Below are 16074 nucleotides of genomic sequence, written 5' to 3' on the forward strand. Positions count from 1 at the left end.
GAGCAAATGATCTTTCACCAAATCTAGCAGCAAAGGAGAAAACTGTGTTAATACTCCTTACATGTTGGTTATTCCTGATCTCTAACTGTGGAAGCAAGGAACCTCTGTGGATAAAGGTTATCACTAACTTACTAAAATTATCCATGTGCTTTACAGGAGTAGTGTGAAGCCTGAAGGTTGGTCTCAGGTCCCTCATATACCCACAGGACATTACAAAGGACTTGTTAGTGTTAATCCTCATATTCAGCCCCTCCATAAAGGAGCTGAAGGCATTCAAGAAGAGCATATAATAGAGCTGGTACTGGACGCTTTCCAATCTGTGGCATGTCCCTGCACCTTAATACCAACTCCGTGTCCAGATGGTTGATATAGAGGGAGAATGGGGAAGTGGCAAGGACATGCCCTTGTCTTACACCCCTGTGCACCCTGAGCATCTCAGAGCACTCTTCCCCAACCCGAACCTTACTACAGCATTTGAGTCACAATACATTTCTCTGATGGTATTATTGAAGGATCTGTCAATGTCCAGGTCTTCCATCATGCCCAATAGTTTTGTGTGCGATACACAATCAAAGGCACTAGACAGATCCAGGAAGTCCAAGTGCAGGGCACCACGCTTGGTGATTGCATATTACCCCCAGAAAAGGCAAAGGTTGATGCATTGATCTTCCATCCCCATCCCTCTTCTGAACCCATACTGGATATCCATTTAGGTACCATTCTCCTCCACCCATGCCTGCAGACGAGAGAGTAAAATACGGCCCAGAACCTTTACAGTAGAGTCCAGGAGAAAGATTGGGCGATAACAACTAGGGGCCTCTGAGTTCCCTTTCTTGGAGATTGAGATGATTATCTAGTTGGACTATGAGGGAATCTTGGTGGAAGTGCTAGCTTTTCTAAAAACTTTAGCTATCAAGGGGGCTCACAAAACTAAATTGCTCTTAATTAGGTCTAAAGGGACCCTGCACAGCAAGCGGCTTTTCCACAGGGGCTAGATCTAATAGTCACTATCACATCAACCACTGAGGGGCAGTACTTGAGGAGAAAACAGTCCTTTGCTATAGTAGGGGGAATTGTTATCAGTACCTGTTTCAACCCTGTTCGACCAAACCTCCCCCCCCAAAATAGCCTACTCATCGCCAGATATAGCAGATTAAATTGTGAGTTCTTCGTGGCTTTTAATGAACAGCTGATTATAATTGTCCTGAAGGCCTTCAGATCATTCTTAAAGCTTGCTTCTTGAAGATCCTCCCAGGCTTTTAATCTAAGGGCATTTTTCATTTGTGCGGTCTCCCTTTTATAGGCCTTCCTAAAGCGAGCAACTTTGGGGACAGACCAAGGCCACTTTAAAAGAGAGACCATTAACTCTTTGTGAGATCTGGAGCATACTGATTCGAACTATCCCCTATTCTTCTCAGGTCCTGGTTGTGCTGCTCTACGCTCAGGCTCCTGATACTCCCTCTGAGAGAGTGATGAACGCTCTCTTCATATTAACCTTAGCATCTACACAGATAGCAAACAAATTGCGAGTAACCATGACCAATTGGGATGTAAACGTTTCAGCATTAACAAATTCCTACTTAATACGGGATCCCTTTTTCTTTTCAGCAGAGATACCGGTGACTCTTCTGGTGGAACAAAATGTCTTCTGCCAGTTATTCATGTGAACAACTAGGCTTTGGGGAAGATGATCGCTCACAGCAAGATTTTATAGTTGCTGTTCTCTAACGTTAACAACGAAATTTGCAGACAGTAGAATATAGTTGATTCCAGAACCTTTGCCCTTACCCACAAATGTGTTAAATTTCGCCATCAGGTGATTAATTTTGTTACCTAGAATATCATGGGAAAAATTAAATATAGGATTCCCTTCAAAATCTGTTATGCCACAAGCATCTTTATGCAGTGGGGTCAAAGATGGACATTAAAACCACACCCCACAGCAAACCCAGCTCGTTGCCACCTCTAGGGCTGAGGGAGTCCAAGTCAAGATCCAGATCCAGTTTTGACAAAATATGACCTTTGTCTGCCACTGGAATGTTGTTATAAAAGTTAACAATGCCCAATCGAAAACTAGACACAAATTCAAGAAGGACCTGATAAAATGTTGTAACTGCTTCGTAGAAAAAAAATTGCAATTAGCTATGGCCGAGAGATAAATTGCCAGGCCCCCCTTGGACGGATGCAAGAGGATAGAATGGCTGGTAAATGGAATGTTTTGAAACAATTAATATGGACAGGCAGCACGACCATCTCTCCTGAAAACACAACATCACAAAGTAGCTCACAAAACCTAACTGTGACTCGTTCCCAATTTTCCCTTTAATACCTGCCACATTCCAGACAAAAAAGGAAAGGTTTTGGGCATTGCCAATGATAGCAACATGACTCACGTCCACTTTGAAATTGGGATGATGTAATGTTATCCTGTGATAGTGCCAGTCTTATGTCAGATTCCTGGTTCCCCTGGACGTAAAAATATAACTTTCGGCTTGTTGAAAGGAAAGTGTTGCAGGAACACCACATTTGCTACATCAAGTACTTGAGCCGAATTATGTACGATGGGCAAAGCCCAGGTGGCATAGGTCGCTTTCCTCTAAGGTTAGTAGAAGAAGTGGGGTTCCACACAAGAGGATAAACTTTGTACTTCCTGACATAGCTTCACATTGGAGCAGACAATTGCAAGGTTCTCATCCTTATAATATCACTTTCTGCCTACTGTGCTTGGTAAATAACTTCTCTGTTGTGTCCCTCTGGGTACCCACCTATGGGTATCAAGGGTGTGGGTAAATACTTGCAAAATTTGAGCATATGGCTCCTCTCAGAAACCTGCTGTCTTGTGGATTAAAGTTGCTGGAGCATGGCAACAGTAGCCTGTGATAACGAGGTGGAAGCACTTGCAACAGCTCAATTCCCCACATAAATATGTTATCCTTGAGCTGCCAAACAAGGTTGGCTGGGTCCAGAGAAGACCAAGTGGTGATAATCGCAAAATGCAATACATCAAAAAAGGATACAAATAGCAAATCTCTAATTGCGAGTCCTTAAGTATCGCAATCGCAATTAGGGAATCGCTATCTGCTATTGGGACTCCATTCTTTCTTATGGGCCTCTAGGCCCATAGGTGGGAATGGTCTTGCATTGCCTAAATTGTGATTACTTGAACTGCGAATCCAAATAACTTTCATGCAATAGGGGAGACCATTTTGCATTCGCAAAAGGCCAATTTTTTTGCGCATCCCAGTGTTTGCATTCGCAAAATACCTTGATGCATGTACCCCTATGGGCCTTAAACCACATAAAATAGAAGAGATCCTGTGTGAATGTCTGGGCAACAAAATATGCCAACTGGGCTTCTTGTGTCATCTTTAGCAGAGTTGCAATGCACAGAGAACAGAACAGTGGCAGCACTTGCTGATTACACAGTTGCATACAATTATACAGGAGAAACTTTCTCACATGTAACTATCCAGTCCTGGTTTTGGTGAGAGCAGCGGTTAGTAGCAGATGTATGCCCTTAGCCATACTACTTCTGTTGCAGCACTGGAAGTCTTCTGGCCCTGTTATTGAAACTCTGGAATGGTGGGACTCTTGGCAGATATCAGCAGTAGGGAAAGAAGACTGTGTTGTAGTTTCTCAGTTCTAATTGAATTGTACAAGTGTTCTTATTTCTCTGGGGGTAGAGGGAGAGTTGGAGGTGGTCAGAGTGGTGGTGGGTTGGTAAATGTTATTTCGGGATCACTACCCCCAGCAGAGTTTACATGCCAGATGCTTCTTATAGGCGAAAGGTAGAGAAGCCATAATAATATTAATACTCAAGTCTCATAGTGCTGCATACGACAAGCATGTCCTCTCTAAGCACTGTAAATGACAGGTGTTAGTTACTATTAAGAAAGTTAATAGCAGTTTATTTACAGATCTTGGAAGAATCCAAAGACTTACTTTAGAAATAGAGCATTAAGTGAAGAATCAAACTCAAAGCAAAGATTGCTGGCTAGAATAGAGTGACCCCTTGAGACATGATAAATTAATTAAGGATGGAGCAGTAATGATGGCTGAGTCAGGAAAGAAAATAAACTCAACATTTTTAGGGTTATGTTTAAGAAAAATCAGAGGCCTTTGATGCCTCAATAGCAGTGAGACCAACAGAGACGGCGGAGTGGAAGAGGCTGAAAATAAAAATACTTTAACCACCATGAACATTGTATACCCTGCATCATGTATGCAGGTACAATGGGCCCTTCACAATTATAGTTTCCCTACCTCTTTTTATTTTGTATCAATGACACCCTATGATAATTTGGAAGGAATATCACATCATGGTACATATATTTATTGGCAACACCTAATTTGCAATCCCTCACTTTTACACCGAAAGCTCACATGCATGTTGCCACAACTCACTGCCTTCATTTTTGTACAATTGTACCGGTCACAGCCCAATCATGTTATGGCCAATTCAAGGTGTAACATCTGCAGATATGGGGACCGTGGATTCCATATAATCAGGATGTGGTAATGTGACTCATTTAGTCAGGAAGACCTGGGAGAGGGGGGAGATCGGTGCTACACTGCTGGCACATTGAGGGCTATGACTCACAGGTTCATTATAGGACAGCCATGTGCACTTGCAGAGGGTGTGAGCTTTAGTCTAGGCCCACATGCCAGGTCGCCATGACACGATTAACACTATTGTACTCCCCACATGCCCCCAACTGTTTACTTTATATAGATAGGATGTAGCGAAGGGGAATTGTAGTTTTTCCCTTAGAACTTGATCTGTTTCAAAAATTCAATACAAATGTAGAAATAAAAAAAGATGCATCATCTGCAGAGCACATAATTTAAAGCTGCATGGCACTCGGGTGGGGACTGAAACAACCCACCTCACCCAGAACTTTTGTTGGTTTGAGACATACATATTTAAAAGAAGTGTTACCAAAGCCCAACCTTGTTCCACCCCCCTTCCTTCTTTTAATCATCTGTGGCAGCAAGGATCCGTCTCCCTTTCTTACCCTCACACAGGTATTTGAGTGTAGGTTTATCAGTCTTAAAAATGAAGGTATTAGTGCTAGTAAAACCCGAGCTCCCACCCATGTAGAGAGAGGATGTGGCGCAGTGGGCAGAGTTGAGGACTCGGGAGCTGTGGATCCATGTTCGAGTCTTGGCGTTGGCGCAACATCCTGTGATTCTGGGCAAATCACTTAATCTCTCAGTGACCATCGACAGTGCCTAGTAACTCTGCATTTCTCTCATACTCTGCACATTTGCCACACAGCACCTGCTCAACCTACAGCCCTTCACTTCTAAAATGAGCACTCTCCGTCATTCTAGACATCTGTACAGAAGATTGTCCATTTTGGTCTTTAGGCCTCGCTCTCAAAACATTCTACTAAACTGGTACTGTCTTTATGGCTAATAATTTACACATAAATAAGTCATTTTGCCATCTCTGATCAGCTTGAGATCCCAAACTGGCGGTATACACCCGTTACGACGCAACTTTTACTCCGCACTACCATTACAACGCGGGCATTACAACGCATGGCATTACAACGCATTGCGCTGGGGGGCGCTCTAGGATAAGAGGTAAGTTTAATTTACTATCCAACACCTTCCCTAGGGTCCACGGGGACTGGAGTTAGAATAGTAAATTATACTTACCACTATCCAGCACCCCAAAGCGCTATGCGTTGTAACGGTATTCGTTGTAAATACCGCGTTGTAATGGTACGCGGAGTAAAAGTATGCGTTGTAACGTCATACATCCCAAACTGGCTGTACTGCTTTGGGAGTTCAGGCTGCAAAGCTCTGGAATACATTTCTTATCACAAATGAATCTTATAACTTGAGATTCTGCTAAGTGTAGCTCAAGGATTTAGTTCTAACACACAGTGTAATGGCAACTAATATCAATGATTTGATGCTTAATAAATAAAGTCAACATAAGACAAAAGCCACAGCTATAGTCTCCATCCTACCCAGCTATGCTCTACAGACTTAATGTACTCTATAAATGTAGGGTGCTCTATCGGCAACCAAGTTCTGCACACACTCATCCAGAGTCATTTACAATTTGTTTGAATGAAAATATGTCTGCAGTTGTGGAGGATAAGAGAGGAGAGACAAGCAGAAACAGCAAAAAGAGTCTTGTGGGGAGCTCTGCATGGCAATCTCAAGGACAAACATATCTGCCCAAGTCAATGTGCGTGGGTGCCTGAAATTCACAAGGTGTCTTACACTATGTACCTTTTGACCTGAATTGATACAGATTTGCAAAGAGTTGTGAGCAGTCCTCAAACTCCAAACTCCAAACTGATGATGAAAATGCAGTGCTTACCATGCATATACACTACAGTAAGTTGCATTTGACCTGAGAGACTAGCTGAAGGCCCTTCCTGTATACTACAGGATGGCTCCTCCTTTTAACTCCTGTTTATGATCATGTTGGGCAACCCTGTGGAAATCCCCTAGGTCCCTCACTTCAACCAGAGCATAAAATGTCAAACTTAATCAAAGGTAATGGAGAAGTCTAGGGAGTGGCTGTTCTCTTTCTTTTCAGTATTCTATGTGATTTAACATCCCTGCCTTCACGCTGTTTGAGTGACCAGGAACGCGACTGCACAGGGTCGGACTGGCCTATAGGGCAATCAGGCAGTGCCCGATGGGCTAGACTGCCAGGTCAGTGTGTGGTTAACACAAAACAGGGCAACCCAATATTCCCCAAGGAAATGGGTATATATAATCATAGAACAAAGATCCTTGAGGATTTATTACCAAACATTTCTTAATTACAATATCGTCAGATCAGTGATCGAATAATCAATATCACAGGCAAACTGATATTTAAATTATTTCATTTCGTCCAAAGCTTCATTTAGAGTCCACAGTGTACATCATTCATTTATATACACACACATTGATATATACACATTTCATCTATGGCAACCAAAAACATGCTGTTATCTTCTTCTCTCTTTACAGCACTAGCATATCCCCTTTGTACAAATGTATGGACCCCTCCAAAAGTATTGCCATACAATAATACCAGTTCAAACAGTATTCATCTGGTTCGTATGTAGAAATCAATTCATTATAACAAACAAAGGGTGCAAAGGCGTCGACGTTTCGGTCTCCACCAACTTAGTTCCACGAGACCATCCTCAGGACGAGAAGGTTGCACACAATTCAGAACCACACGTATGGAACTTCAATCCTCTCGACTGAAGCTACAGTCGCCTGTTGAGTATTCAACGACGTCTCTCTAATTACGTCACCGGATTCATCTAATGGATCCACTTGTCTGGCGGCAACTTTGTATATATCCGTCATCCAGCTCAGCTCACTCTCGCGTTAGCCAACGACCATGATCATACATATCTCAGTCAATTTTTTGGGCACAAGTGTCAAAAAGGCTTAAAAACTTGACAGTTCTCAGACCTTGGTTTATAATCCTTCCTTATAAGGATCTAACGTCACCCAATTCTAGGACTCCGACAATGTATGCACATTTACTTCTGGGAATACCTGTACCCACAATCTTAGTGAGCGCTTCACTACCACACTCACCACTCACACTTGAGGTTTTAATTAGGAAGTAGCTCTTTCCACAGAGCCCACTCTCCCTATGAGAGAATTGTCATGCTCCGTAGTAGTTATTTATGGAAATGTACTACTCACAACCTTCATGAAGTTTGCGAATGTATCCGGTCCACTACTCCGAGACGAGTAGAGGTTTCTGATGACTAGTCTTTACCACTGCACCCTCTGCAATAAGCTGCTTCCAAGATGCTTTCCTGTCATTCATCAGTACTTAAAATACTTCCCCTTCGCCTACTTGAGAGCCCTCTTTATTTTCCGAAGGTTTTCATGCCCCCCTCATGCGTGCTTCGATCCTAGTCCAAGCCCATTCAGTATTATTCCTTGTCATTTCATAGTTATCCCCCAAAGTACATTACTGGGCACTCAGGCTTCTCAATCAAATGCTACATCCTGACAGCTTTCTTTGCTCACTCTTTGCCTTCTCATTTCCGTCACCTGTGCTCCTCTATGGACACCATTCCCTTTTGCTCTCACCTTCCCCCAAAGGCAGAGTGATACACAATGTGCTGTGGGCACTGTCAATCCTCGTACACACGCTTTTCCAAAAGCCTTTAATTCAAATGAAAGAAACTATCAAGTAACTTGATGACCCACTGCTGTACCGAACCTGGAGGCATGAAAGGCACAGTCTATGCCGCAGCAACCCCAAAACAAACATACTAGAGTTTTGTAAGTGATTAAGTAATGAAGATGCATTAAAATTATGTTTTCGTCTTGGCATGTTTGCTATGCATTCAAGACACAGGTCAAATTTCAAGCATGCCGATAAACTGCTGCTCATTCTTTTAACATATAGATTAGTGTTTAATTTTCTTTCTCTGGCTGCAAAGTTAAAGGATTTCCCGAAGTTAACTATGTAATAATCTTGCTGGGGTACAGGTAGTGTGATTTGAAAGACTGTGGGAAGTCAGATTTTTCTAACACAATATTTAAACATCTATAAAAGCACAAATAAAGCATTTTTTTTATAATTCTAAAGTGTGGTGGAAACAAATACTTTAATTGGATAAAAACAAATAACAACACTTTACTTGGTGATGTGCAAATGATAAATATTTGCTAAAACCCGAATTCCACACGTTAATGTTAGTGCACCATATAGTTTTATCAGTAAAACTGCATCTCAGTAAAAACGTTGTTGCTCTCTCAATGGAAAATGTGCTGTCTGTAAATGAAACTGCTCTACTGCATCATGGTTTAGTAATATATTGGTAAAAGTGTGCTCCAAAATGCACCACAGGCTACATACCAAAATCTTACCACTCTCTTGCCGAATCGGCGCGGCTCATTTGCTATACTCTTTCTTTGAGCGAAGATTGGATTTTTTACAACTCCTATGATTTCAGTGACTTAACATCTATGGCAGCACCCCTATTCCTAAAAATTGTTCCAGCACCACTGTTGTCTGAGGAGACTAACATGAGAGTACTGCTTTAAGATTCTTCCATAAGCGCACACAGCATGGATTCATATACGAAGCAATGGTGGACAAGCGCTTTTTGGCCACAGTTTTTATGTGTCCGAAGCATGCACTACCCCAGTTCTGGTCCATAATATAGGTTCCTGCTTGGAGGAACACAAAACTCCAGGATCGGATTGGGAGGGCGGACAATCAACCATTGCCCAATGGGCCTGTGGATAAAGGTGAGCTGGTGGAACTTTTTGTCAGTTGCAAATAAACTCCCAACATCTCCCTGGGATTTCTTGGCAACTAGAATACAACCCAAAAGGCTGCTGAGGTCTTAGAGCAGAGGCCAGGCCACAGTATGACCCTGGGTAGCTTACCGTCATGTGCAGTAAGACAATGGACCAAACCGAGCAGAAACAACATGTGGTGCGTCTCCCCCCATTCTGAGTCACTGAGCGAGACAATGAGGCTTTGAAGTGGTGATGCTGTTTTTGAGCATCTCACTTAGAACTACTGCTACATAGCAGTGGAGTGAAAGGGGGGTTGCACAAGGAGCCAGATTACAGGTCGGGCCATTTAAGAGGCTCTATGTTTGTCTCCAGAAGGAGACAGGTGAGCCTCGGGTGTCTGCTGCTACCTTGTCATCTTCAGAACTGTGAGGGGGTCCCATTTTCAATTGAGAGAAAATAAAAAGTAAGGCTATTAATCAAATTGAACAAAAATAAAACTTTTTTGACAACTCAAAAGAATTTGCTTTTGACATTCTCCACAAGTGTAAACCAATTTTTCGTTTAGTGCCTAATTTTGATCCCAATCCGATTCTGCTATAGACTGCCTTGTACTTAAACAAGCATATCTGTATCCTAGAAACATCGCATTTATTATACAAACACGTTTAGCGTATAACAAAGGCAAACAAGAACAAGCCAGCTCAGAAATATCCCTCTTGGAAAGGCATGGAACTTCCAAGTATCTTTTCTGCAAATACGCGCCAATTATCGCAGAGATGTTACTTCTGGGTTTAGCACTGAGAACAAAACCATGGCCAGGGAGTAAAAAGTGTGGAAGACGGGAGCAAGCCACGGGGATTTCCCAAATACGACTTGTCGAATTAGGAAAAACCTGTGTTGCTGTGCAACAAAGGAACCACTTTTATGTGAGTAGTTCTATTGCATGCCACACGAGCTCTCGCGGTCCTCCTGTGTGCAGTTTTACTCTACTCGTTTACATTTGCAATTTTTTTCCTGTTTGCATCTTTTATGTAACGCATGTAATCCTAAATCCTTATGTTTTGCAACTGGTTCTTATGTAAAGCGCTCTGACACCTTCGGGTAAAGTTCGCGCTATGTAAAATCGCATTAAATAAAATAAAAATAAAAACCTGGCCAGCAAGGCGACAACCATTTCCCCTTTCTCTGCTGGACCTGCCATCTGCACCCGCCCTCCCAGCACCGGCCAAGGAGGGCGCCCACCTCCGGGGGCGCAGCGCACCTGCGCAGAGGGTGCCGCTCCTCCCGGCTCCGTCCGCGGCGCTGGAGGTCAAGTCAGGTGCGGGGCAGGCAACAGAGTCCAGCGTGGCCGCGGCTGCTCACCTGTCACGAAGGCGGAGACTTGGTGGGCGCCATTCTTCCCGCGTCTTCTCTCCTCGCTCTCACAGGGCGGGCGGCGCTCGCTTCCCCCAGGACCGACCGCGCGCGCTCACGCGGCGACCACTTTCATCCTCGCGCCACCGTCATTCCCCGAAACCTCGGTGAATTAACCTGTATTTTTGCGCCGGGTGACTCAAGTGTTGCTTGGCAATTCTACTACCGTACCGAGTTGCCATGGGGAGGATGGTGATGTCATTAACAAAAATGAAACCCCGCGATTCGCAAGTCAGACAAAAATAGAAGCTTTCGGCTCATCTTTTTGCTGTATTTGCCGGGAGAAGGCCGGGGGCGGACAGAAATGTGTCTAATAGCATCCCCGTGTCTGCTCCACGTGCAGTGCACCGAGGCGGCCGCCTGTGCTGTGCATGAGATGTATGACCTTTATATTTTGCTGAATATTATTTTCAAATGGGTAGCCCTTCTGTGGTCTGTCATCTGCCTTCTGTTATGTGCCGGTTAAGGACAGCTATATAGTGACACTCCGTAAGAGACAACCATAGGAAATGTAACTGTGTGTCCTTCAATAGGATACGTCCCCCATGGCACGAATGAGCCACGTCACGCGTTACTTCATGAATTTAAACTTTTTGATATCCATTGTAGTAAGAAGAAGTAATCATTCCCGGTACCTTGTGATCGTTTCAGAATATTTTAATCCGTAACACACAATTATTCTTGGTATTACAATAATTATGCGACTGTCCCTTCAGTGTTCCAATGCATTTCGGGTGGTATACACTTCGTCGCCATTGAACATTTCTCGAATTACCATAAAACATACTGGTTGTGCACGCACAAAATCCAATTAACCATAGGAAATGAACACCGACCTGCGTTCCTACTGAATTTAACTCTTCTCTGTATCACTATGTCCGCAGCACCTCCATGTTGGGTTGTTGCATGATCCTTGATATGTTCAGTGTATTTGTATAGCTCACAATGAACCCCAGAGGCTATCCTGGTGCAGGAGCTATATGAGTAGAGCCAGGGTCGGGGCTTGGTGAAGGGTCAGGAGGAGGCTGGTGTGCTGGCGCCAGTTGTACGACAGTACAATACAGGTAATTACTTTGCATGCCTTTGCCACGCATTTTTTAGCGCACATGTTTTTACCACAAATATACATTTACAACGCATGCCAATACCACACATTGTTTTAGATTTAAAAACAATGTATTTGTGGTGGGACACCCCCCACCAACTTACCTTAAATGTGTTGTATTGGCATGCGCTGTAAATGCATATTAGCGGTAAAAAATGCGTGCTAAAAAATGCCTGGTACAGGCACAACGAGGTAAAAACCTCGTTGTAAAGGCTGTTTCCCCTTGGGACGGTCAATCCAACCGGCGAAGGCATAACAGCCAGATCTGGTTCTGCGTATGTGGGGGGTATATGTAAGCATGGGCGTAAAATCCGTTCCGCTCACGGAATTTGCGGATTTTCAGCAAATTCGCGATCCGCAAACTCTCGCGAATTTGCCGAAAATTCGTAAATTCACACGCAGCGGATTTTTTTTTGCTTGGTCGCGCTTGACAAATACAATATTGCGGCGCGCGGCGTTCACTTACCGTCATTCAGCGTTTGAAGAGTTGTTTTTCTCCATGTTTGCGTGTGCTGCGCCATTTTGGATCTTGCTGCGTGATCCCGTGGGAGTTTGTCGACCGCGATTACGTCATCACGCCCGCCACCTTGCACAGCGAGAGTTTGTCAACGCGAGTATGTCATAAAGGCTCCTGATCACGCATCGCGGGAGTAAACAATTGCGAACACGTAGATGCGGCGGGCAGCAACAATCTCGCACTCGCGAAATTGCAAAATTTGCAATTCTGCACAAGAAATCCACCAGCAAGCAGCATAAACCTTCTGAAAATGATGATTTTTATCAGAATAACTCCTAAGGTTGACATTTGCCTGCACTTTTTTTTTTGCAAGGAGTCCATTTTGGGGGGGGGGGAGGAAGGAAGTGCCCCACAGTCTCCAACTTCCTGTTCCTGTCCAGCAGGCTCCTCCCAGTGCTTTCTTCATGTGCTGGTCACTTTCATTTGGATCTTGACCTGGAATGATTACTTTTTCTGGATGCTGTTGGATATTTGGATTTGAGACCTTTTTGACTTTCTTTGGATCACTTTTGGATTAGAAATCAACTTTCACAAGTAAGTTTGTTTGGGGCATTACAGTTGCTGCAACTACAATTTTGGAACTTTTTCATAACATTAAATAAAATATATTGTGGGTAGCCACAGTATCCAGTAGGACCAGGATTAGTTATGGGTGCATGATACAACTGTTTTGTTGAATTTAAACATCATTGATGGCATGGATGGCCTGGGATTGTGCTGAATTTTGTGTTTTTTTCAATTTTTTTGGGCTGCTGTTGGGGCCTTTTGCCCAGGGGTAGTGAGTGGTGCATGGACTGAGTCTGTCTATGGGGGTCTCTTTAATGTAAACATCATGGATGGCATTGGATTGTGGTGATTTTTTTTGTGTTTTTGGTTTTTTTGGGGTCTACTGTTGATGGGGACTGGCCATGTGGGTGGTGGCCATTTTGAGTGCTGGTACAGGCAGGCCCTGGCCATGTGCTTGGGGTGCAAGGGGCCATTTTGAAGACTGGCAGTGTTCTGAGGCCTGCACCCATTTGCCTAGCTTTCGTCCATTATGCCCAGGGATAGTGAGTGGTGCATGGGCCTAGTCTTTCTGTGGGGTGTCTTCTTGAATTTAAACATCATTGAGGGCATGGATGGCCTGGGATTGTGCTGATTTTCGTGTTTTTTTTCGATTTTTTGGGCTGCTGTTGGGGCCTTTTGCCCAGGGGTAGTGAGTGGTGCATGGACTGAGTATGTCTGTGGGGTCTCTTTAATGTAAACATCATGGATGGCATTGGATTGTGGTGATTTTTTTGTGTTTTTCGTTTTTTTGGGGTCTACTGTTGATGGGGACTGGCCATGTGGGTGGTGGGCATTTTGAGTGCTGGTACAGGCAGGCCCTGGCCATGTGATTGGGGTGCAAGGGGCCATTTTGAAGACTGGCAGTGTTCTGAGGCCTGCACCCATTTTGCCTAGCTTTCATCCATTATGCCCAGGGGTAGTGAGTGGTGCATGGGCCTAGTCTTTCTGTGGGGTGTCTTCTTGAATTTAAACATCATTGAGGGCATGGATGGCCTGGGATTGTGCTGATTTTTTTGGGCTGCTGTTGGGGCCTTTTGCCCAGGGGTAGTGAGTGGTGCATGGACTGAGTCTGTCTGTGGGGTCTCTTTAATGTAAACATCATGGATGGCATTGGATTGTGGTGATTATTTTTGTGTTTTTCGTTTTTTTGGGGTCTACTGTTGATGAGGACTGGCCATGTGGGTGGTGGCCATTTTGAGTGCTGGTACAGGCAGGCCCTGGCCATGTGCTTGGGGTGCAAGGGGCCATTTTGAAGACAGGCAGTGTTCTGAGGCCTGCACCCATTTTGCCTAGCTTTCATCCATTATGCCCAGGGGTAGTGAGTGGTGCATGGGCCTAGTCTTTCTGTGGGGTGTCTTCTTGAATTTAAACATCATTGAGGGCATGGATGGCCTGGGATTGTGCTGATTTTTATGTGTTTTTCGACTTTTTGGGGTGTATAACTGATGTTCCTCTGTCTTCCATTGTTTTTAGGTGCACCAGAGAACCACCAGTGCCAGGAAGAAGTCCTGCTGCGGTGTGTGCAGCACAACGTCACGTGTGGCCACAGACAACTCTGCAGCTTGTGCAACTGCGGCCTGCTGTTCTGACATCTGAAGAAGATGGCCCCAAAAAAAGTTGCCCGTAGCTCCTCTAGCAAGAAAGTTGCCAGTAAGGAGCAGAAGAAGCAACTGGCGCCACTTACCAAGGAGACTGGTGTGACGACGCCACATTTTTTTTGGGAAAAAAAAGTACGCCTGCAGCAGCAGCGGGGTCTGCTGGGGACCAAGCTGGGAGCAGCACCTCCGCTCCATTGGGCTCAGTGCCACCACCACCACGCCAACTTAGGTCCAAACCCTTGAGTGCTGCAGAGGCAACCAGTATAGTTGTTCAATCACCATCGACCAGTGATGTTGGCTCATCGCAAGAAAGTAGCAGCAATGTCCCTCAATCAACACAGGTTGTTGTAACTCATCTGACGAGTGTTCAACAACCACAGCCGAAACAACAACCACATGTGCAAGTACAAGCCCAAGTACATGTGGAAGGAGAGGCGGCGCAAGGAGAGGCGCAAGCAGAGGTGCATGGAGCGGCACAAGTGCCCACAATAGTTGTTCCTACCAAAGTTGGGGTACATCAGGAAATCGACATTCAAGCCGAGGTATCACATGAGGAAGCCACTCCTCCTGATGATTCATTGTCTTCCAGATACCCAACAAGGAAAAGATCAAGGATGGTGTCTACTTCTTCTTCAAGCCCCCTTCTTTCTGACGATATGGATGAAAATTGGGAACCACCTCTGCCGTCTGAGAGTGAGGCACACCATGATCTGACAAAGGTAGCTAAGCGTAAAAGGAAGGTCCCCGAAAGTCTCAGAGTTATGGAGTGTGATGATGATGCTGAAGAAGAAGTGGCGTATACTCCTGCTGATGAAGACTCTCCTGACGACGACGCAGTCATCATAGGCGTCACTCCAGCCTCAGCGGGCATGCAGCAAACAGACATTTTTACCCTATCCAGAAATGCTGCTGAGCGTGATGATGGCGACGTGACAACGGGACCACCACAAATGCAGTTAACTAGTACACCACCACCTACCGCTTCCAAATTTTCTCGCCAGAAGGTACCTCCATCCACCTCCACCTCAATTAGTGGTGTTGCAAGTGCACAACGTAGTAAAGTTCGGCAACACACATCCTCCACTTCATCTGGCATTAGCAGCATGACCAGCAGTATCGCCTCCTCCGCCCCCCCACAGACATTTGAAGTCCGCAGTTTGGGACTTCTTTAGTGTTTGCCCAAAAAGGGAAAACATAGCCATTTGTAAGCTTGCAGTTAGTCGTGGTCAGCTTGGTACCAACTATGGTACCGGAGGCCAGAGAGGTCATCTTAACAGACAGCACACTGTCCAATGGCTTGGGCACCTAAAGGAGATCAAGGAAGCCCGAATTGGAAGTCAACCAACTGTATCCGTTGATGTTTCATCTGATGATGACGATGAGGAAGAAGCGTGGAGTGATTTTGGAAATTAGCCCAAAAATGACAAAGTCCCCATTTTTGTACTTTTGCTTTTTGGCTGTTTGGGGGTCTTCTACTTGTTTTCGCCTGGGTTGACGTCTCTGGGGCCATTGCTGGGAAGCTCTAATACCGGATAAAACTGGTTTGGACAAAATCCATGAGGAAAAAGTTTTGCTTTTTCTGACATTCCGCTCAATGTAGTGTTTTCGGGGTCCGGTTTGGGGGGGCTTCCTGGTGTTTGTGGGTGGGTTTCGGG

General features: G+C 44.7%; 1 protein-coding gene across 2 annotated transcripts in view; it reads right to left on the minus strand.

Moving 5' to 3' along the window:
• Nucleotides 1-10727, minus strand: part of PAK6 (p21 (RAC1) activated kinase 6) — a 387653-nt gene extending 376926 nt beyond the window's left edge. Inside the window, exon 1 of one of the 2 annotated variants that reach the window (XM_078659784.1) lies at nucleotides 10603-10727. The gene's annotated coding sequence lies outside the window, so the exon portion shown is untranslated. Of the gene's footprint in view, nucleotides 1-10391; nucleotides 10415-10602 lie in introns of those variants that run through there. The other variant, XM_078659785.1, reaches the window with a different exon arrangement.
• Nucleotides 10728-16074: the final 5347 nt, after the last annotated feature.

This window comes from Lissotriton helveticus, chromosome 9 (genome assembly GCF_964261635.1).
Source record: "Lissotriton helveticus chromosome 9, aLisHel1.1, whole genome shotgun sequence".
NCBI classification, from domain to species: Eukaryota; Metazoa; Chordata; class Amphibia; order Caudata; family Salamandridae; genus Lissotriton; species Lissotriton helveticus.